This window comes from Ascaphus truei, chromosome 12 (genome assembly GCF_040206685.1).
Source record: "Ascaphus truei isolate aAscTru1 chromosome 12, aAscTru1.hap1, whole genome shotgun sequence".
Taxonomy (NCBI): domain Eukaryota; kingdom Metazoa; phylum Chordata; class Amphibia; order Anura; family Ascaphidae; genus Ascaphus; species Ascaphus truei.
In genome coordinates this window covers 52,841,942-52,866,486 of record NC_134494.1, presented here as the reverse complement: position 1 = coordinate 52,866,486, position 24,545 = coordinate 52,841,942, and the positions used below count along the sequence as shown (strand labels likewise).

General features: G+C 41.0%; 1 protein-coding gene across 15 annotated transcripts in view; it reads right to left on the bottom strand.

Annotated features, from left to right (window-relative positions):
- Positions 1-24,545, bottom strand: part of SOX6 (SRY-box transcription factor 6) — a 561,724-nt gene that overhangs the window by 408,271 nt on the left and 128,908 nt on the right. The window contains exon 1 of one of the 15 annotated variants that reach the window (XM_075567744.1): positions 8,573-8,591. The exons of the other annotated variants lie outside the window; for them this stretch is intronic. The gene's annotated coding sequence lies outside the window, so the exon portion shown is untranslated. Of the gene's footprint in view, positions 1-8,572; positions 8,592-24,545 lie in introns of those variants that run through there. 15 annotated transcript variants of the gene reach the window in all.

Below are 24,545 nucleotides of genomic sequence, written 5' to 3'. Positions count from 1 at the left end.
TGAGATGTAGCTAATACACTGATACAAAACGTCAGTGTTATTATAGAGTATTCCGAGTAACATTTCTGTCCTGGTTATGAAACAACAATGTGCTTTATAAGAGACTCTTGTTTTCTCATTTTGCAGCATAAACCTCTGATGTTAAAACTTTACAGGACTCCAGGCTATTTGGGTTTTAAAGCAGAGTCCAAGCTGCCGTTTATTCATTTAAAAAAAAAATCCCCTTAATATGTGCATCGATACAATCCACACAATGATAAGTAATTAGCTATGTTGCCGATCGATCAATTTTACTGTGATTGATCGGCGAAGATTCGATTAATGGCTGTCAGAGTAGCAGAAGAGGACCAAAGATGCAAAGTTCTGTGGGGAAGATCATGTGACCAGGCAGTCACTAGATACAATTGGTGCTCTGCTAGAGAGAGCGCAAGGCTCAAAAAGGGGTTTGCCAGAGCCTGTTTCAGAAGAGGGAGGGAATGTGACACTGTAAATGGTTGCTATAGAAACAAAAATGCATGTTACATTATAATACATTAAAAATGTAATTCAGAGTTGCTTAAAAGAACAATGCTACATGTATTTTCTCATAGTAGAGAACTGATTTATTTAAAAAAAAAAAACCACATGTAGGATGTTGCTTGGTCTGTAGCTTTAATAATAACCAATCAATTTGCAGTCATGTGTAAATTTATACAATTAATACACAAGTGGCGAAACTTGTTGCTTATCCCAAACATGTGATCTGGAAAGAGATCATCCAGGACAGGCCTTGGAAACCTGAGCACGCAACGTTCCTTTCTTTAATAAGAGGACGTTAGTACATTTGCAATTTAGGACTTCTTACAGAGAAAATTAAAAGTTCATCTGGAGAGCTCTGACTTTGGCTGGTGAAGCGGAGGAAACTTCACAGAGCTCCCAAATATCTGTTTTGCAGATTATTATGTTTGAAACATTTCTCCCCTATAAAAAAAAATTCAGCCTTCCCAGTTATACCGCCACTTTCAGCAAACCGTCCCAGGAGCAAGCTCCTAAAGAAGGAGCAGCCCGTGGTACCCCAGCGGGTGCTGCGAAGGACCCACGATATATATCGCGTTCCTTATGTTGGGCGGCTCGGGTACCAATAGGAACCACAAAGGAAATCACACACGTTTATAATAAAGGCTTGCACTTTTCAGGCATAAATCTAGTGCATTTACTTTTATTCCTAGAGTTGATGTAAGGCCTGTTCTAAACAGCGTGTGCGCGCGACACCGTGAGCACGCGCGGCAGTTATAGTTTCCTGAGGTTAGTCAGCCTTTCTATAATGGTACCGCGCACGCACGGCAGTGAGCGTGGAACCGGCCGACAGGGGAGAGGGAGAGAGCTCAAAGAATCTGTTTCCCTGCTGTATATGAATTCTGCCCCTCAATCTTTTGAAATGAGGCTGACATGAATAAATGACATGCAGCCTGTATCCTGCTTTGTTAGTATGTTACCCATGCAAAGCTGCACTAAGTCTGGCCAAATGTCTGAAATATATTCCACTCTGTGAAAAGATCTTTTGATGCTAACGCAACATATTAATTTTTGAGCGTCGCATAAATATTCATACATTTGAAACCACAACTTTACATTTATTTTTTTTATTTTTATGTCAAAATATGCAGCGTATCCTGCTTATGTAAATGAACCGTTTTGAGTATAATGATTCGACTCAAGTTTATTGCTGGTACAGAAATATATAGTAAATTAAACGAGAAATCACTTGATTTAATAATAGTGTACAATTCAGTGGTGTTAGGCAAATTAATACATGTGCTGTGTGACACAGGCATCTCCTAATTTCACTAGTCCTACCTCATAATTATTTCAAGCATTCATTCATCTAAGAGGAATATATTGCACATTCAGTTTGACTACACTTAGTGTGCATTTGTTTAAAACTGCAGCGTTTATTAGCTGAATTTAGACATACACAATTTTAAATATGCTGAAGAAACAAAACATGACAAAAAGCAAAATGATCTTATTTACTGGTAATTACACAGAATATTATTAGTTTCCTAGCCACACGTGTGAAGGTTTTTATGTTAATGTATGTAGTGTTTGCATGTAAAGTACGTGACGCTGGAACTAGCAATCCCATGGAAAATGGCGACATATAGACAAGAAAGGGGCAGGCACTCCAAATGCAAAAAGGTGATATTTAATGGCTCAGTGTTTTGGCTCGTACAAGAGCCTCTCTCTTGAGCTCTGGTATGTGCCGAAATGTTTACTTTTTGGACGGTATGCCCCCTATGTAACATTTATTGCATTTACTGTGCCTGTTGCTATTTTTCTCTTTTCTCTCTCTTTCTTTAGCAGGATTGGAACCAGGGGATTCCCCAGACCTTAACCGGAGACCCCTGAACCGGGTTATTTTGGGATCCGGGGAGACCCCTGAACACGGTTATTTTGTTTCCCATAGAGGGGGCAGTGACACAAGTAACTTCACTTAAGTATGGGGGAACGGGGGCTGGGGGGGGGGGACATTCAGATCTGAAGGACCCTCTGGTTCCAACCCTGTTACAAAAAAATAAATAAAAGCTGCCGGGATTGCTGCTTTATTGTAACAATATATGTTATTTATTGGGCTACTCTGCAAAAAGCATTGCATACATTTGAAAGGCATTCCTGCCCCAAAAAGCTTACAATCTAATTTTGGTACCTAAAGTAGAGGGAGACAAGTGAATTTGGGTAAATCCGTCACTTCACCCATGATGTTACCACTGCACCTTCTACAGATCAATCCTCGTCTCGAAGCATCAATAGTAAAATCTGACTTCTGCTACACAAGACCAGAACCACGGAGACAAAATGATCTGCCTGTGGCCACGCAGCCCGAAGCTGCCCGTGGCCACGCAGCCCGAAGCTGCCACGTCACTCGGGCGTTGCTTAAAGGTGAATCCAATGTTGCCAGACACAAAAAAAAACTTTTGTAAAGAAATTACCAATCTGTGTTCCCTGAAGTAATCTAGCCATGTTAAATGCAAAGATTTGGCTTATTTTGTTTCTCTGAAAAGGAGCCTCTTGGGAGCCTCAGAGGAGGGTGAGAGAGAAGGTTTATCAGCAAGTATTTAGGGGCGCTGAAAGGTGGGGGATAGCTGGGACTGTTGCCCCTGGCATGGTGACGTCAACATGTAGTGCCCCTCTGTAAGGCCTCTAGCAGGCCCCCTACACCGTCCGAGGCTGCAGGTAGGTACACTCTATTGTGGCCCTCCATGCACCCCAGGTAAAAACATCCTTCCCCCCGTTCCCATACCTCATTCTCCAGCCTCCCCCTCCTTCATTATTCGGGGCCCCAAGACTCCTGTGGACGGCCCTGCAAGTATTTTACCCTGTTCTTATCAGAGTCAAAAAAGATAAGAGGAGGTGGATACAGGATGGGTCTGCTTGGGCAAACTCATGTTAAACACAGTGACATCAAACAGCAGGAACCAAACCCCTCCCATGTCCCAGCTCACCATGTTTATATAATAACTTTAACAAATGATTTGCAAATACATCTAGGGGTCAATCACCCAGATGTAACCACTTAAACATGTCACTGCCACGATTACACTCTGGTCCTAGAAGGGATTATCCCTGTAATCCCAAAGCTCTCTTCCCTGATGCACTCTACAGGTATTTCAAGCTAATGGGGCGGTAGAAACTAGCACTGCTAGGGAGCGGTGCAAAGCCCCAAACTTGTAGGCTTTTACTTTTGTCGGTCACGCTGATCGCAAGTGTTTTTCTGTTTTCGGAGAAATATTGACGTATTTGTGAAAGACTTCAAAATTGCCATCACTGCAAATGTCTCAAATCTGGTTTGCATTTTAGCCTCCTCATCATTACAACTCAGGAAACTAAGCAGCATTCTTTATCTAGGTATCAGTCCCTATCTAGCGTCCAACACAAGTAATACATATTGCACATTCTGTGATCGTTCTTTTTACATTTAAGACTGTTGAGGTTTATTCGGCAATGTGATTAGTATGATCTTGGCTGAGGGTTTAAGCATTGCACAATGGCCTCGGAGAGGTGAGCTTACCACTGTTTTTGTCAAAATAGAAACAGACTGTTGAATGTTATAAATTAGTACGTGATCAGGGTGATTCAAAAATAAAAAAAAGAATTAAAAGGTACATTAATGTTAATAATTACCATGGATTGGTGACATTAGATCCCTTAACATTTGCAGTTTAGTCACATGATGTAATGTACAACTAAAACAATCAAATTGCACTTTCGTTAATTTGTCAACCACGGAATCTTCGTCATGTAACATGGGACAATGTTAGCAACATATTCATACGTTTATTCATATTAATTCTATCATTTCTTTGTAACAAGACCATTATATATATTATTATATTATTATATTATTTGGGAGACAAAGAAAATCATTACTCGAATGTGTGTTCTAGTACATACCAGGTGGGCTAATCATAGCCCTATCACTTCTTCACTAATGAGTACTATACTCATGACTAATTGTTTCTAAAACGTAATGGTATTCTACTTTAGCAGGATGTTTGTTCTCTATATACATCAGTAAACAGGTAATCACAATCACACAATCATTGCAAAAGGCAATCAGATAACGTGACCTGCCGCTTGCAGTTGATTGGCTAATGAACATTCCAAGTAGTGTAATTATTACAATGTGAATGCACAGCCTGACTATGCAAAGAATGGCTGCAAACAAAGATATTTCAGCATAACAAGGAACCAAGGCGCAATGTCACTTCATCTAGAAAGGCTGCACTCTCACTTGTGGGCCGAGTATTGTCCATGCTAAGCATTTAGTCGTTCAGCAAATTATATTCTAATTAAAAGTACAATAGTCTCAGAGACAGTTTTAGGGCCAGGTTTCTGTGTCTGACATTTGTGCAAACACATTTTGTTTGTTTGACGTGTGTTAGCCATTTTGTTTTTCTTTACTGATTTAAGTGCCTTGGCCAAAAGGAAGTGAACAAGAGATAAAAACACATGTTGGGGCCTAATACACGAAGATCAGATTTGAATTTTCGTTGTGCATCAAATTTTCAGTTCAAAAAGTAGCACCTTCATAAACTTGCCGTCGTATGTATGAAGGCTTCATAATTATGATGTATATAATTCACTGTAAAATGGATTTTGACATACTGCATCATGTTGAATACCTGATTAATACAATTTACATCAAAGCAAAATGTGTATATATATATGGGTAAGGAAAAAAACAAAAGGCGCAAACCACTGACCACAATGCTTATGTAAATAAAGACGAATAAAATTATAATGCAATGAAATTCCAATCTGTAGATACAGTCATACCCCGCATTAACGTACGCAATGGGTCCAGAGCATGCATGTAAAGCAAAAACGTACTTAAAGTGAAGCACTACCTTTTTCCCACTTATCGATGCATGTACTGTACTGCAATCATTATATACATGCATAACTGATGTAAATAACACACTTGTAACAGGCTCTATAGTCTCCCCGCTTGCGCACAGCTTCGGTACAGGTAGGGAGTCGGTATTGCTGTTCAGGACGTGCTGACAGGCGCATGCGCGAGCTGTCGTTTGCCTATTGGGTGATATGTCCTTACTCGCGAGTGTACTTAAAGTGAGTGTCCTTAAACCGGGGGATGCCTGTATGTCATATTTGGACCAATCATAGGAGATTTCAATCTATTTAGAGGCCTCACGCTGGTGTGACTGCATACCCCTTGATAAAGTATTTTTAGACAAAATGCATAGGGCTACGGTAGTCTTGTCACTTGGATTTTATTCACTTGCTGGACTGTATGCCTTATTAAAGGCAATTGGAACTTTGCAACCGCTATTAGCGGCAATTGTGGCTGATTACACCCACGGAGAAGCTTCTATTTATCTAAAAGTGAAAGCGGAGCGTCATCACGCAGATATCGTGAGATTTCCAGTCGAGGAGGAGGAGGAGATCTGCATGTATAGATCCCACTCAATCCAGGATTCTACGGATTGGACTTTCATTGCATTATAATTTTATTCGTGTTTATTTACAAAAGCATTGTGGTCAGTGGTTTGTGCCTTTTGTTTTTTCCTTACCCCTCTATATATTGGAACTGTGTGTTTCATACAATGTGGCAGCATCCACTTATACACAGGTTACTGTTTGATAGTTATATTTGTGCACCTTTCTTTTTCTTTTATTTTTATATATATATATATATATATATATATATATTTATATATATATATATATATATATATATATAAATATATATTTTATAACAAGTGTTGGTAAATATCAATTATTACTGTAATAGTATTTCTAATAGCCATATCGTGGAAAATACAGTTTGATAACCTATATCATGAAACATTTGTGTTGTGTCAATACATTTTTGGTAGATGTATAACTATATATACCCCTGAAGAAGTGCGCATGCGCACGAAACGCGTTGGGCCGTTTGTCAGATTTTATTGTGCAGTGTGGCAGAGACTTGGCAGGACGTGGGCCTCAGACTCAGCTCGCAGAGGACATTTTTGGCGCTTGTTATCTGCCCCCAGAGAGGTGATTTTGGAGAGAGAGAGGGCTTGAGCCCCCGGAAGCTCCAGTGTCGCGGAGAGTGACGCAGTTCCGGTCGCCGAAGGAGAGAATCCCTGGGAGGTCACGTGTTCCGACGGAGCAGCAGCCAGAACAGATACACCATATCCTCTGCGTATGACCTGTGGCAGTCCTGTAAGTAGGATTCTGGTTTTAAAACACCGGATCCCGCATCTGCCTCATATATATATGTGTAATAAATTCTCTTTTTAATATAGTCAGCCTTACTTGTTATATGTAGTGTTTGTCCTGTTTGTTTGTCTTGTTTTGTACACCCTGTTTGATAGTATCAGCTGTGTTGCACTATGATGTGTCTTCTTTGTTTCTCTCCCTGACATGTGTGTGGAATAACATCTTGGAGAAGGTTGGAGCATCATATTACTTCTGCAGATTATCAGTCATAGAGACATTGTCACCATTGGACTTTGCATCTCCTTTTGGACTATTACGGCGCCGGTCTGTATTGTATATGTTTGGTTTTTTTACTAACTGTGTCTTGGGGTTAGTGTCACCTGGCAGCCTATGTTATATATTATTGGTAGTTTAGAATCACCATTATCACCTTACTTTCACGTTTATTATATCACTTTTAGCGCTATATACACCGTTTTTTTCTTTGTCTATATATTCTGCCTGGCAACATTAACAGACTTTTTAGGGTTTACACCTAGTAGAAGTTGGCGGACGATTTTGACGCACGTTCTCCATTGTGTTTTGTTTTGTTTCGCACAGAAACATTAATTCTAGTTCCTACTATTAAATCCAATTCTGTGTGTCAAAAAAAAATAAGGAGAAACCCCCCCCCCCCTCATTTTTTAAGCTAATTGAGAAATGTCAGGTTTGTATATAAGCACACACAAGCGCAATCTAAAAGGAATTTTCCACGCACCAATTCTGCGCCCACAAAGCCATGTGGGGCCCTTATAACACAGGAACCTTATAAGTGGTTTTTCCTAAACATCTGCATACAGTATGAAGTAAGGGACACGTGTCACTTCTGTGTGATGTGTAACACCCCTTTCTGGTTACACTATGTATTGAAGATGTCATTTAGCTTTATGTTATTTACCTGCGGCGCTTATTCCCATTGTTTGTAATGCACCATTTTGATCCCCTATTGTAATGTTGCAAAGCGTTGCGTGCATGGTGGGAGCTATGTACATAAAATAATACCCACATACATTATACAAAGGAAGTAACCACCTTTAAAGCTCCCAAATTCTCCAACATTATGGGACAGTACTGAAAAAACAGAGACTGCAGGCAAGAATTAAATAGCTGCGGTTTATAAAAGGTTTTCTTGTCTTAAGAAACCCGTGTTTAAATATGATCAACAAGCTGGTCATTCAAACTAGAGAAAATGTAATTATTTATTTATAAAAAATATTTTACCAGGAAGTAATACATTGAGAAGTTACCTCTCGTTTTCTAGTATGTCCTGGGCACAGAGTTATAAAAATACATGGTTACAATAAAAGAACAGGGTTATACAGGGAATTCACAGACATTTCAGGGACATGAGCAGTAGAAAATGAGCAGTAGAAGCAAATATTATACAAACACCATGAAAGATTTGTTTGTTTGTGTTTGTTACTTCTTGAAACGTTTACGGTAAATTGAAATGTATTAATGCTATCCCTCCCATTTTCACAATGGTGTGTGCAGTGCCTGTTGCAGTTGATAAAAACTATGCAATGTTGATGTGAATGCTGAGATCCTCCCCTAGTACAGCAGTTTACAAGAATATACATTGAATAATATGCAAATTAAGGTAATAACTAAGTAGGATTGGGTGATGAGGGAAAGAGAAAAGATCATATAAATCCACAATTTAGGCTCAACATACAAATTTAACTAGGGTTTCGGCAAGCATCCAACATTGTTTGGACAACGGTTTCAATTCCCTTCATTATCAATTGTGTGTTTTTAAAGCCACTAACATATTTTCTTTTTAAGTAGTAAATATATATTAGTATTTATACACAGGTGTTCTGCTTACCTGACCCTGCCATTCCACTCTAGGAACGCGAAGAGAATGATCAGTTCTTCAGGTACTAATTCTAAATAACAGCAGGCACTAATTCTAACGAGCAGGTATATTGTTTCTCCTACGGGGTTAATGATCAACCTTCGGAGTAGTTAATTTGTAATTTGCAGATGGTTAACCCCTGTTGTTGCTTTTGTTGACTGAAATAAAGCTGCCAATTCCAATGAAAAGATGACAGGACAGAACATAGTTGCTGATGTCGAAACGAATTCAATACATATGAGAATTAATAGTTTAACCAAACGAAATGGAGTGTTTTTGAAACTATTTTGTTTTTTAAGCACTACCATTAACATGACCATGGATACCCCCCCTGCCGGTCCTAGATTCAGGGACACCTTTAAATCCCCAAAGCTTTCAGGAATTCATTAAGCTATGAGAAAAGCATCAGCGCTTGATCAGTTAACGGTTATTCCAGACCATGGTAGTTAATGCGTTATCGAACTCTCTACTACTGCTTATCCGAATTTAGTGAAACCAGGTCTTAGGCCCATATTTACTAAATTGTTCTATGCTATAAGACAATAGCCTCTCTGGCAGAAATTCAAGCATTGAATATTGGTGTTTGAATGGGATTTTTACTGAATATAAAGTGAATTCTTTTGTATAAGATTTTTTTTCCTTCTTAAACATCACAGTGCTAGGAGTTGTGTCGCCTGTGTGACTGACACTTTTTACCTTTAAACATTTTATTTTAGGACATTTATCTACTTTATGTGTATATGCCGGGGCTAAACCATGCCTGGCTTTACCATGCTTGTCCCAAGGGAGGAGCAATAGAAGGACACTTTCTGCCGACATGTGACAACACAAGAAACATGCACCTAAGGCTGCGCTTATAGCGCCGGCGACAGCGACGTCGCTTCAAAACAAATGTATTGAAGCCGTCGCGTGCGCTTATAGTAAGCGCGAAGCGACGGCACGAGGGAGTGACGGATTGGTCGCGGTCGCTGGAAGTCAAGTCAATTTGATATTTCCAGCAACCGCAGCGTGACATCACCGTCACGTCGCGCCTCTGGCCCTATAAGCGCAGCCTAAGTCTGTAAGACAAAAGAGACTTTTGGTTACATCCTTTGATCAAATAATGACAATCCTGCTAACCAACGTCAAGGTAAGTCTCAGTAGCAGGTCCCTATCCTAAATGCAGGTCCCCTAACCCTGAAGGGGTTAATAAACTAAGCAACAGCTTATGTAATTTAGTTCAGTTAAAAACTGGTATATACCAGTGAATATACTTACATGTATACTGTATACTGTATACATATACATGTGGGGGTAGTTTTCCTGGTCAAAGAAAACCATAAGTAATAGTTGCATTGTATTTTCCCTTTTTATACCCAGCACACGCCGAGCAGTTAAATCGTTCAATGGGCTTTTGATTGGAGAAAAATGTCCAACGGTTTCCTCTGGTGTCATGTCATGTGTGACCTCCATTGTCATTCTCCAAAAGCTGCTTTATGACTGGGACCTGCTGCACTCAAGGAGCAATCCAAGCACTATCCTCTACATGTGTGCTTATTTTAATTAATCAGTTCTGTCGTATTATATCAAACTCTTTAATCCCTTGATTAGCTATGTTCTCTTACATCCAGAATATTCCATCATTTCCGTTGTTAAACTATACAAAGTAACCATCCAAGCAAAAAAAATAAACTAAATATGTACCACATCGTCAAGAAAAGTGTGTCAACTTAACACACATCGTTCTAAATGTTTTTCCTCCTGTGGCCAAAGTGAACGAACATGTTTAAGGGGTCACACCTGGGGGGTTGGTGTCTTGTATCCAAATCTGGCACACACATGTATAATAGAAATAATTCTTTAAAGTGACTTTGTAAACAGATATCTGGGATAATGTGGCCAAAACCTCCATCTGTACGGCCACAAAAGAAAACATATATAAAATAATATACCAATGGTATCTCACACCAAAGAGGCTAAAACAGATCTTCCCAGAATCCTCTGACCAATGCTGGAGAGCATGCGGCCAGGTAGGCGACATGGCCCACATATGGTGGTTCTTCCCGGCAATACAAAAATACTGGAAGATTATAAACGAGACCACAGGCTTAGAAATCCCTGTGTGCCCACTGGTATACCTGCTGGCCAAACCAGTAGAGGAAATAAGCCACCCTATTAAGCGCCTGATATCGCATATTCTGACAGCATCCGCTTGGAAAAACCCATCGCCTCCATCCAGGTCAATGGTAACAAATAGAATTAACAAAGTGATGTTGATGGAGAGGCTGACGGCCTTCCTTAAACACTCCACCGAAAAATTCCACAAAATATGGGACCCCTGGTTAGAAGCCGAATAGAAGACAACAGTAGGAGTTCGAGTAGCTAGAGACCTAGGGTTGGGTCTAGAAGGAAGGGAGCTAGACAGCAGAAATAAGGGAGACACAGAGACTCACTGCTCAGGGAGCCAAACCAAACAGGACACGATGGATGCCACCCCCCCCCCCGCCCCCTCCACTTTATCTTCTCTTTTGCTGTTTCTTTCTTCTCTTCTCTCTAATTTTTATAATAGAATTGGATGTCTAAATCTAAAATCAGTTTGGGTTCCATGGATCCCTCATGTAATAACATATTTACAATTGTTTGAAAACACAATAAAAACTTTAAAATGGAAAAAAAAAAGTGACTTTGTAAACAAGGTGAGCTGAGACTTCTGTCTGGCCACATGGGGATTGCACTTTTAATAAATGTATTTTCCAACCTTGAGATGGAACATTGCTCAAAATGTTTTTTTTGTTTCAAAAGGTGCAATTTATGAAAGGAAATCTATTTGTTTCATTTCAGGCTCCCAAAATGTAAAAGAAAAACATGCTTGCATTTACTGGATGCCAGAGTGCACACAAAGCCCGCATTTCCACCTACTGAAAAACGGGCCCTTTCACCTGGAAAATATAAATATTTGCATTTCTGTTTTAGAATGCTTTTCCGAATCAAAGCAGTTTTTAAGTCCTTTATTTCCAACAAAATTATACATGTCGATGAAACTGAAAACAGATCCCTTTTCAGAAGGTGTTTTTGGGATGACCGCCTCTCCCTTATTAACCTCACACTGTCCTTAGATCTTCCTAGCTTGTTGTATGGCCATAGTTGACTAAAACATGCATGTCAGACTAGCAGGAGGTATTTGGGCATGATATACAGCTCCCTCATTTGTATTCTTGTTACTAGTCCGATGTACATTAAAAAAAAATTCAGCCAGTGATATTTATAAGTGTTTTTCTCTGCTTCACAAGTAGAAATTGTACGCGCACATATTAAAAGTGCTAACTGCAGGACTGCATAAACAAATTAGTGACTATTCAGGCATAATAATGCCTGCGCTGTGTGCTGTATTATGCAGAAGAAAATCAGATCATAATTAAGGCAAACATTAACTTAAATAACATGGATTTATACATTTTCCAAGCATCATTTTCCCTCATGTCAGTGGAGATATCTTTAATAATTTTTAGCTCAAGGTATGTACTGAGGGTGAAATGTAGTGTTATTTTGGGAAGTGAGAGTAGGTGGCCATTTAGTAGGGCACACAAAACACTGCAACCCAACTATAAGAGTCACCATACTGTGTACACATTATATATATATATATATATATATATACACACACACAGTGGTTGACAAATCACCAAAAAATCTACTCGCCACCTAGTACCAAACGTGTGCTGCTTGGGCCAATATTTACTCGCCCGGGGCGGGCAAATGTATAGGTTTGTCGAACACTGTATATATATATATATATACCCTGTAATGTGTAGGGAGCATAGTAATTCAACCACATTTCTTGACCCCAAATCTAATTGATGGCATCTGATAGGGAGATAAAGTAGCTTGGTGACAATAATAAGTTACCTGGGATAAGCATATGAGATGCAAAAGTAGGTCCTGTAAACTAAGGATGTTAAACTCATTTGAAACCTGATTACAATTAGGAGGCTTTCTGAGTAGTAATAATAATACTATTTCATATATATATATATATATTTCAACCCAATGGGAATCAAAGCGCGTCACAGTTACAGTACAGCGCACAGTACGCAGCACAGGAATGTTACAGACACATTCTCTGCCTAGATGAGCTTACAATCTATGTGTTTGTTGCCTGAGGCACAGGGAGATAAAGTGACTTGCCCAAGGTCACAAGGAGCTGACACCAGGAATTGAACCAGGCTCCCCTGATTCGGTATCATTGTTCAGAGTCAGTGCCTTTAATCACTGAGCCACGCCATTCAGAGGTGGAACGTCTGCAGAAGACACACACAACTTAATTTTGAGGTTATTAGAGCACAATCATTAAAGTGGGATCCGCGATTCAAGACCGATTGCCATCTCTCCATGCAATCCTAGATTGTAGAACGGTCGTGGGTGGGTACCACGGCACTCATATGAATATATATATCCCAAAGTTGAACAAAGGTTGGCTTGCCGTGTTAAGAAAGTCATTATAGATGTAGATGTATCCTCTCCCTCGGGTAAATAAATACAGTATGGAGGCTTATACTATATAGAAGACCTTGCTCTAAACCCCTGATGGAGTGTGCGTGCTGCCCGGGAGGGTAATATATAGGAATGGAGAGATATATCCACAGACAAATATAGAAGATCCCTAATTATGGCGCACTGCAGACCTTAATATTATGTTATAATGCGGTCAGAGGTAGTGAAACAGATTATATAAGTAAAATCAATTTTATTCATAAATAGGTATCCGTCTGTGGATATATCTCTCCATTCCAGTATGGAGGCTTGCAAGAAATACTTGTGAATTTGTAATCAACAATGACATTTACTGACGTATCTCTGCCATCAAAAAGGTAACTATATTGACTTCTATGATTATTTTTATGCTAGGAACAAGCAACACAGCCATCCAATAAATATCAATCATTTCAAATGAAATAAAGACTAAATTGCCTAATTTTTGTTGTAGAGACCCACTCAATTCTTTCCCCATTCTTCATTTTTGTTATCTAACCATATCTAATCCTTTAGTAGTTTTCGATTTTGGTAAGTTTCCATAGTACCTTTCCTACACTGAACCCTAACCAGGCAACTTGCTGAATGTTTTAACAATACGTTTTAAGTAACATCAGAGTTACAAACGAAACCCCACCGGCGGTACAACTTATTGAGAAACGTATGCTGAAAACGTTGTTCGGGCATCCTATGGTTTAGAAGAACGCAGCAGGCTGCTGAAGCAAAATCTAGTGTACTGCAGAAAATCTTATTCAAAGTTTGAAGAACAAAAACGTTCAGGAATAGCACGCATTAAATGTGAAGAAAAAAACCCTGTAAAAGCTATATTTATTGTTAACATCTCTAGTGCCACTGGGAGTCTCTGCTCATGGGGAGAAAGCTTAAAAATGTCTAACACTTCGAAGTACTTCCCACACATGTGATAGTCTACAGAGGCAATACTGTATACAATGGAATACCAGGTCACAAAACGGGAGTATTTTAGAAAACGTAAGTAACATATTTTCGGGTGAGAACCCAGGAATTCTGAAAACTCAATAAAATACACCATTGCGGTATTTATTTGAAAACACCTTTATTATGATGTTGCCAGCCCTTAAGCAAGCAGGCTGCCAATCGTTACTTTGATGTAAGACAAACCATTTTAAGTCTTAAAATTAAAGTCAGGCAAAAGACCTGCAAATGTTTTACTTTATGTAGAAATATATTACAAAGCGAGATTCACCAAGATGTACAATCTCGTTTTCAGCTAATGCCCAGAGAGAAACCGCCAGCAGCAACAGGACAGTAATAGTCGATAATTACCATGGAAATATTTTGTGCAATAATATTTATAGTAAGAATGACATTTTCTTGGCCTCTTTGCTGCCAGAGAGGCCGGTAATACATTTCTAATCAATGCGTGGCTGAGCGGTCTTGCAGAGAAGGGGTTAAATAATGCCACAAAGTGTTACACATTTAGTGTTACACACAAGTGTTTTTGGTGATAGATTTGTTGAAGGTTGTGACACCTTGCGCAGTAGTTCACCAACAGAGTTCTTCACAGATGAAATTTATAAGGGTACAGAACGTTATAAACTTCCCAGGTTTCTTCTTTAAGTCTAATATTAGGCGAACAATGCACAGATTTGCCCAAGGTCACAAAGAGACAATAATAGGGGTCAAACCAGATTCAAAGATATAACTGTTAGACTAATCGTTCCAAACAACTGAATTAATTAAGCATTTGCATTGTAAAGACATGTGCAGTAAGGAGGATGCATCTACTGTACGTCCCCTTTCTTGATATCTATGCCTTGCAAAAAGATCTATAGCAAGAAGTGATCGATCATCTGTAAAACTCCCAATCTTCTGTAAAACTCCCGATCTTCTGTAAAACTCCCAATCTTCTGTAAAACTCCCAAATCTTCTGTAAAACTCCCAAATCTTCTGTAAAACTCCCAATAATCTTCTGTAAAACTCCCAATCTTCTGTAAAACTCCCAATCTTCTGTAAAACTCCCAATCTCTCACTTTGGAGTAGCCTTTTAGTTAAAGCATACAAACATTTAGGGAAAAACAGGATTTCACAAATGAAGAGAATAATACCATAAACTGTATGTTGCTTAGTTTTAAATCAAGTTCAAGACACTGGTGCTTTGATACTAAGCACATTATAGTTATCCTTTGTTCTCTATGCGGTGCACCATATCTATCTCCTCTTTCACCTGATTAAAGCCAAGGTATTTGTTTCACTGCCTGACCCAATGCTTGGCTGGAAATAATAGAACAAAAACAATCCACTATTGTTACATGAGACAATAAGCGTCAGTGTCCTTGGATGTCACCGTGACCTTTCATCTTCACCATCCCCAATGGTCCCTCCTCACAAAACACAAATGCAGCCGGTTCGGCTGAATTCCAGCGAGCCATAAAAGAGATCCTGTCCTTTCAAAACAAAACCAATTTTTTTACACCAAGGTGGATGAGAAACACAAGTGCATTGTTCCTTCACAGATGGAAGTTAGCGTTACTATGGCAACGGTTCTAATCCTCCTTTTTACCACCTTTTTTTCACATCATTGGCCTATCAAGAGTGCTACCTTTTAACTCATAAACTCAGAAGCTGGTAGACTGCCCGGCTGCCCTAATTAGCTATGATTTTCACAGCACAGACAACATGATGAGCTAATCGAAATTTGCAAAATAATGACGTACCTCCTGCAAATATTCCTCCTCCTGAGGCCCAGTTTTAGAATGACAATAATGAGACCATTATTAGGAGAGGGCATTAAAATGCTGCACCGCTGCTAAACAGAGAACTTAATTGTTCTGGCCTTGTCCATTGAATCAACAACCTATTGTTGTGGACTTGAAAAATAAAAGACTGGAGAATGGGTGCCATAATGATTGGTCTGTGCTGCCATACCAGGACTCTGTAGAATTGTTTTCTTTTGAAGCTCTTGATGGACTAGTAGTTTTGTTTAAAAAGTAATATAAGAAGCCGATTGTCTGGGCTTGGACAAAAAAAAAAAAAGAAAAAAAAAACACGTCCTATTTATTGAAATATCTGTAAGGGTGGATTTGTTCATGACCCTTGAGATAAACACACAGTGGCCATATTAATACCATGTGAAAAGGCCAGCTACTACTGTCTATGGTAACAGTCGGATAAGAGGCCAAGTCTTGTCTAGCAAGGAGGAAGTAACGTCTGAGCAGACAGAAAGCAATATGAAAGGTCAAACACAGCATAACCAAACAGTAAAATGGAGCGTTTTTTCTGCCTACTATTAATTAACATTGTAGTTCCACATAACTAAAGCTATGTGGGAATTCTCGGGACAGGTTTGTGTAAGATAGCAGTATATTGGAGATATAGGATTCTCTACAAATGTCATCTGTAGTCATTTATTTACAAGAACAGTTTGGGTGATTCTCCCACGTCTTTCATTTTTCCTACCATTATCATTGACCCATGTGTGCTTTTCTACGGGTATTTTTTTTAACCCATTTACATGTAGTTTTTCACTAAGCCAAAAGAGGCCAATCACACATGTAACACCTTTTATGAATGTTTGTGTCCCAATATGAGAAAAGTATTAATAGTTTTCATGGGTTTGCCTCGACAGTCTCTTCCCAGCACAAGAAAAACCACGTAATCTATATTATGTAATGGTTTGGCCAAATAGCTTTCCACCTCCCCATGAATAAGGGTGAATACACCTTTAAAACACAGCTTTTAGAATGCCTTCCTTTTACAATCCAGATTATTATGTGTATCATTATACAATCTGAAAGCTAATTTATTTTACTGTTATCATTAAAAGCAGCAATGCCCCCAAAAAAACGATTAAAAAAAATGATTGGAGATAAAGCCCAAATTGAGGACGAGGTGGGAAGAGGAGCTGGGAGAACTAGATCAAGAGCAGTGGGATAACATATTTGAAGGAATAGCAAAGAGCTCCACATGTGTATTAATAAAAGAAAATGCATACAAAATGCTCCACCAATGGTACTACACCCCACTACGATTGTCCAAATTTTTCAGAAACATGTCTCCACTGTGTACACGGGGGTGTGGCCAGCAGGGATCTTTTATACATATGTGGTGGACGTGCCCAAAGGTTACAAAGCTCTGGAGGGCCACACACGTCATGGCACAGACAATTCTTGGGTATACCTTCCCCCTAGACCCCTGCAAGGTACTGCTATGCAGGCCAATCGAAAATATGTAAAAAAGTGACGATAAACTCCTGACACACATATATACAGCGGCCAGATCCGAAATAGCCAAAGCCTGGAAGCAGGAACAGCAGCCGGCCATACACGCGGTAAAAGCGAGATTATGGAGGATCTGTCTTATGGAAAAACTGACGGGGATACAAAACGACACAGTACAGAAATACTTAGAGGTCTGGGAACCGTGGAGAAATTATATAGGACATAGATATATATCTACGGGAACTCTCCAAATCTGAAAAACACATAATAGAAGTGCCCTAAAAACACGGAAATTAAGGATGTAGGGGGGGGGGGAGGAAAAAAAACCACATTTCCCCTGAGGAAACCCTGGTGTGATAAGCTCCGTATCGGTCTAAAATTTGGAGGAGGGCCTGGAGGGTATTCGGCACTCAATAGTCCACAAAGGTACGTGTGCCTACTCAATGTTTTGTTGGTATTACGGTTAAGGGACACGGACAGGTGGAAACATGCTGATAAAGTAATTTTTTTTTGTTTTGTTTTGTCCTGTCTTTTTCCCCCTCCCAGTCTTTTTCAGTTAATTTATTGTACTAGTTAATTTGTAGGCTGTCCCTACAGTGTCATTATTGTCTCCCCACTAAACGATGTTATATAACAGGATACAATGCTATGTAACTCAAAAGTAACATCCTCCCCTTTTTATGTTCTGTACCCCATTCCCCATTGATCTTACCAAAAAAAGCAAATAAAGAACAAGTTTACAAAAAAAAAAATGATTTAACATATTTGTAACCATTGTGTCAGCTAAGCTGAATGGTTCTACTTGTAGGCCGGTTCATGTGAGAATTGCCGTTAAAGCTGCAGGTATTCCTTCTGTAACATCGATGGTGGCTGCCATTATGAATAGGAGGCCATGACCATTGACGTGGTGGCTTGCTCTCCACCCATAGGACCATGGAGACTTGTAATACATTTACCCAGAACAGAACCCTAGTCAACAGCACTGATCTCGGCAACCGCGGCATTTCCAGAGGTGAAAATAACCGATATCAGATTGATCAATATCATCAAAATTCCAAATATCAGCGACTTCCATTATCATGGCCTGTGCAATCGGCAAGGAAGCAGCAATGCACCCATTACATCCCAGTGAAGGCATCAATCCTTTATTTCTAAATCTCTTGGGAGTGGTGCATCTTCTGATGTTTCACCCGTGGCAGGAAATAATAATAGTTCAGACCCCACCCACCCTACCCACCTGTACCCTTGTAGCAGGTACTGTACCTTCTATGGCCTCTACCTATTATAAACAGGTGCACCTATTGTATCCAATTCTGCCTGTGTGTAAATGCTGTGCCCGTCTCCTAGTGGCTGATGCCCAGAACCTTCAATTAATTCCAGCAGCTTGAAAACCAGTGTCGGATTTCACTGGTGATCTGTAAGTTATAGGGCATTTATCACCACTTTTATGTCTATGTTGGTATACACCAATAAATCCCAAAATACATGCGCTTTATTGTTAAACTGATCGGTGCATTAAATAAACTGCACGTGTTAGAGACTTTATTGGAGGTGCGCACGAGAGTGTAAGATCATGTGGACCTCCCACTGACAGAGGAACTAAAGCACTGTACTTATTTTCACGGGTTTTCTTAATCTCTAGCTTCTGAGGTTACCATGGTTATCTATGCTGGGCTCTGTGCTGGGCTCTATGCTGAGCTCTGTGCTGGGCTCTATGCTGAGCTCTGTGCTGGGCTCTGTGCTGGGCTCTATGCTGAGCTCTGTGCTGAGCTCTGTGCTGGGCTCTCTGCTGGGCTCTGTGCTGGGCTCTGTGCCGGGCTCTGTGCCGGGCTCTGTGCCGAGCTCTGTGCCGGGCTCTGTGCCGAGCTCTGTGCCGGGCTCTGTGCCGGGCTCTGTGCCGGGCTCTGTGCCGAGCTCTGTGCCGGGCTCTGTGCCGGGCTCTGTGCCGGGCTCTGTGCCGGGCTCTGTGCCGGGCTCTGTGCCGGGCTCTGTGCCGGGCTCTGTGCCGAGCTCTGTGCCGGGCTCTGTGCCGGGCTCTGTGCCGGGCTCTGTGCCGGGCTCTGTGCCGAGCTCTGTGCCGGGCTCTCTGCTGGGCTCTGTGCTGGGCTCTGTGCTGGGCTCTGTGCTGAGCTCTGTGCTGAGCTCTGTGCTGGGCTCTGTGCTGGGCTCTGTGCCGGGCTCTGTGCCGGGCTCTGTGCCGGGCTCTGTGCCGGGCTCTATGCCGGGCTCTATGCCGGGCTTTTTGCCGGGCTCTGTGCCGGGCTCTGTGCCGGGCTCTGTGCCGGGCTCTGTGCCGAGCTCTGTGCCGGGCTCTGTGCCGGGCTCTGTGCCGGGCTCTGTGCCGGGCTCTGTGCCGGGCTCTGTGCCGAGCTCTGTGCCGGGCTCTGTGCCGGGCTCTGTGCCGGGCTCTGTGCCGAGCTCTGTGCCGGGCTCTGTGCCGGGCTCTGTGCTGGGCTCTGTGCTGGGCTCTATGCTGGGCTCTGGGGGAAAGTTCCATTTTAACCTCCCAGACATTTATTATTTCAAACACTTCAATTACCTGAACGGAGCATCAGACTTAAAAAAAAAAAAAAATTTTTAATTAATCTGGACCCCCCTGCTTCCAGAGATACTTCCCTCCTATAGGAGGTGCCGGTATCTCTGTCGAGTTTACATGTCCCGGTCACGCGGGCCAATGGGATGCCGCAGCGGATGGAGTTATGTATGTATGTATGTCTTTATTTGTATAGCGCCATAAAATGTACATAGCGCTTCACAGTAGTAATACATGTCATATAAATAACAAATATAAATAACAGATCATGGGAATAAGTGCTTCAGACATACTGTAAAAGTAACATTAAGGAAGGAGTCCCTGCTCCGAGGAGCTTACAATCTAATTGGTAGGTAGGGAGAACGTACAGAGACAGTAGGAGGGAATACTAGTAAGTGCGTCTGCAGGAGGCCAAGCTTTGTGTCATGTGTCCATGATTATCCAGTGCTACTCATATGCTTCTTTAAGCAGATGTGTCTTAAGGTGGGTCTTAAAGGTGGATAGCGAGGGGGCTAGTCGGATATTGAGGGGAAGAGCATTCCAGAGGTGTGGGGCAGAAAGTGAGAAAGGTTTAAGGCGGGAGAGAGCTTTAGATACAAAGGGGGTAGAAAGAAGACATCCTTGAGAAGAACGCAAGAGTCGTGATGGTGCATAGCGAGAAATTAGGGCTGAGATGTAAGGAGGGGCAGAAGAATGTAAAGCTTTAAAAGTGAGCAGTAGAATTGAGTGTGAGATACGCGATTTAATCGGAAGCCAGGAGAGGGATTTCAGCAGGGGAGACGCTGAGACAGATTTAGGAAAGAGTAGAGTGATGGCTTCCCATTTGACAGTGGGACATTTAAATGCCGCCATTTAATTAGGCACACAGTTCCCTGGCTGCAGGGATACCGGCACCGCTCCGGAGGTAAGTATCTCTGGAAGCAGGAGGTCCCCAGAGCTGAAATGATCATAGTTCCGCTCCGGAGACCCCCTGCTTCAAACCTGTAATTAAAAAACAAACACAAAAAAAGACAATAAATGAAACCTGTATTGCTGCTTCAAAGGGGAATAATAAAAACAATAATCTTTTCACTTGACAATTGTGTGGGACTCTTCTGCAACAATAGGGTTAAAATCCACTAAGCAAATTATCCATGTTAACCCTTCCATGCTTGAAATCATAAACCATCAGTATAACTCGAGAAAATCCTTCCAATGAATTACTATATATATATATATAAATATATATATATATATATATATATATATATATATATATATATATATATATATATATATATATATACAGGCATACCCCGCTTTAAGTACACTCACTTTAAGTACACTCGCGAGTAAGTACATATCGCCCAATAGGCAAACGGCAGCTCGCGCATGCGCCTGTCAGCACGTCCTGAACAGCAATACCGGCTCCCTACCTGTACCGAAGCTGTGCGCAAGCGGGGAGACTATAGAGCCTGTTACACATGCGTTATTTCCATCAGTTATGCATGTATATGATGATTGCAGTACAGAACATGCATCGATAAGTGGGGAAAAGGTAGTGCTTCACTTTAAGTACATTTTCGCTTTACATACATGCTCCGGTCCCATTGCGTACGTTAATGCGGGGTATGCCTGTATATACACATATATATATACACATACATATATATACACATATATATATATACACACACATATATACAGAAACACAATTGCACTGAAAATCAAAGCTGTCGATGTGTTCAGTCCGTGCTCTGCTTCATTTATCTTCATCTTGTTAGGCTAAATTAATTAGCCATCTCAGTGCTACGCACTTTCCCTTTTCATTACATCAAATAAATAAGTGTGGTGTGGTGTGGTGGGGGTGGGGGTGGGGAGCGGGATTAGAGAGAATTTACTGCTGGGGTGATCGTGCTACCTAAAGGAAGGGTTGCTGTAGCATTTACTTTGTTGTTCGATAGATGTAAACCGTCAAGAAATACCAAGGTGCTTAAACAGACCGGCGTGCACCGTGATTTACTACATATGTTTACACCAATCCTGAGATGTAACACATTTTATGCGCTGACATATCCTTCCATTGACCAGGTTTAATTTCAATTTCTGCTTTTCTATTTCTGTTGCTTTTCCGAGGTTTTTATCCAAATAAACCCCATTTTATTTCACCACCTTGTTTTGCCTGGTGAATGATCCCGGTATAAATTTGCTAAAAGTCCTGGTCTCCTGTAACACCTTTAAATAAGTTTTCTCCCCAGTTACATTATTGTGTCCCAGCATCAACATAAAGCTTTGTTTTTTTTAAAATCTGAACCTTATCAAGCACGCCCTCTTTCCCCAATCCCAGCTCTGTGCGTGATATCTTTCTGCTAGCGTTTCTTATTTAATTAAAACAGACACTGACAGAAGGACATGGATTAGGACTGTAATGATGCATTTACTTAGATTAATCGGAGGCTCCTTTTGGAGTAATGGCTTAAACAAAGAACAAAAGGAAATTGTTATGAAACAGCCTTTTATCCCAGGCAAAGGTCACATTATGAGCTTTTTCCCCTGGATTTTGTCAGCCCGTGCTACTTGAGGGCTCGCTAGTAGAACATGAGAAGATCTTTCTTTCTACCCCGGAGTCATTTATTATAATACAGTCATTACGGCTGCAAATTAAAAATGCCTGTTTTAAAAACAGGTTGCTTAGCTTGAAGGATTCTCTAATTAGCATGTTGTGCATTGTTTAGGTGGAAACTAGATTTTAAATCCTAATGTGAATGCTAGGTGACCAGGCGGCAGCACATAATAAAGAAGGACCCTTTAAAAAAAAAGGTGAATTTTTAAGTATATGTCCATTGTGCGCGGCGCGTACCCCCGGAACGGCAGCGACTTTGTCCTTTATCTTGCTTGAAAATGAATATAATACAATTATCTGCATCAGGTCAAACAAAATAGTTCAGTAAATAGAACAACAGCTTTTATCTGTAGCTGAAAGGCCCTCCCCGGCAGCAGGGAGCTGGCACCTGGCAATCACTGGGGAGAAAGAATAGAGAGGGGGGTGGAAGGGCTTATCTATTACCAGCAGTTCACAAGTAGGAGGTCACCCTAAAGAAAGAGAAACGGAAAAGGCACTGTGCACTACAGCTCTCCGAGGAGCGGAGACCTGAATGTAGTGAAAGGTGAGTTTTCATGCTCCTGTTTTATGACCAAACCATATATTTCATGGATCATCCTAGGAACACGACCTTAAGAAATATTAGGAAAACAAGGAATAATCAGGAAAGTCAATTATTAGTGGTAAGTACCACCAGCCCGTAACTAGGGCAGAGTCAGTTACTACGTTGTTTCCTGTATGACCCAAGGCTCTCTAAACAGGACTAGGTAGTACAGTGAAATGTAACCGTACTAGTGCTTACTTGCTCAATTATCTTATCTGAGGTGGAAATAGATTACATATGATCCGAGTACAACAATGGACCAAATTCATTCATGCAGGTAAGCAACATACACACTATGAATTCATGCATACAGGCACGGGAATTTTGCGTGCTTTAGTTTAACCTTTTCCATGACAGGCTTCCGGTGGCACCAGAGTGCCATTCAACCCCTGGCACTGTGCTTCATGTGATCGGTGCTGGACCATCAGAGCTAGAATATTAGATGGATTATACAGCATTACAATCAATCCAGACCATACCGGGCACCACAGAAAAGCAATTCAATTTCAAAGCTGAAAATACATTTACAGTACTACACAATAAACAACATGGTGAATATTTAGGAGAAATGTTTGTCAGTCTATATTACCTATTTTGTTTTTAGAACATGTTTTACTCTATGTATGTATATCTTTATGTTTAACGCCATCCATGTAAATAGCTCTTCACAGCAGTAATAGACACAACTAAATAACATGAGACATAATGGGAATAAGGGCTCCGAACAGAACAGTAAACATTAGGAAAAGGAGTCTCTCCCCCGGAGAGCTTACAATCTACCTGGTATATAGGGAGGCAAGGGGCGAGTAGATTGGATCTACTGATTGATTTGTGAGTTTTGAGACAGACATTGAAGGAGAAGAGAGAGGGTGCTTGGTGGATATTGAGGGAAAGGGCATTCCAGATGTAAGAGGCAGTGAGATACAAGAAGGGGTAGGCACAGGACATCCTTGAGAAGAACGCAAGAGGAGAGCAGGGATATAGTGAGAAATTAGGGCCAATTTAGGAGTATATAGCCTTAAAAGAACATTTTATAAGTACAGCAGGGCCCCGCTTCTCGGCGCCCGCTTTTCGGCGATCCGCTGATATGGCGGCACCGAGAAGGGGGCCACCATCTTTGAATCAGAGTCGCGCATGCGCAGAACGGGCGGGTGCGCCCAGGGCGCTTGCGCAGACCGTTGGCCGCGAAAACACGGAAACGCCGTTCTGTGCATGCAAAATTACTGAAAATCGCCGGATCTGCTTTCCGGCGATTTTCACTATACGGCAGGCCCCTGGAACGGAACCCGCCGTATTCCCGGGGCCCTGCTGTAATACGAGACTTGTGGCCTTCGTCTACATCCATCAAAGCCACCATTTCGGCCAAAAATCACCATTGACTTCAATAGCAATTTTCAGCCGAAAACAACACAAGCTGACACTTTGGATGATATAGAATTACCCCCATAATGGGAAGACAGGAGAGGGATTTTAGCAGGAGAGAAGCAGAGACAGATTCAGAAAAGAGTGAAGTGATT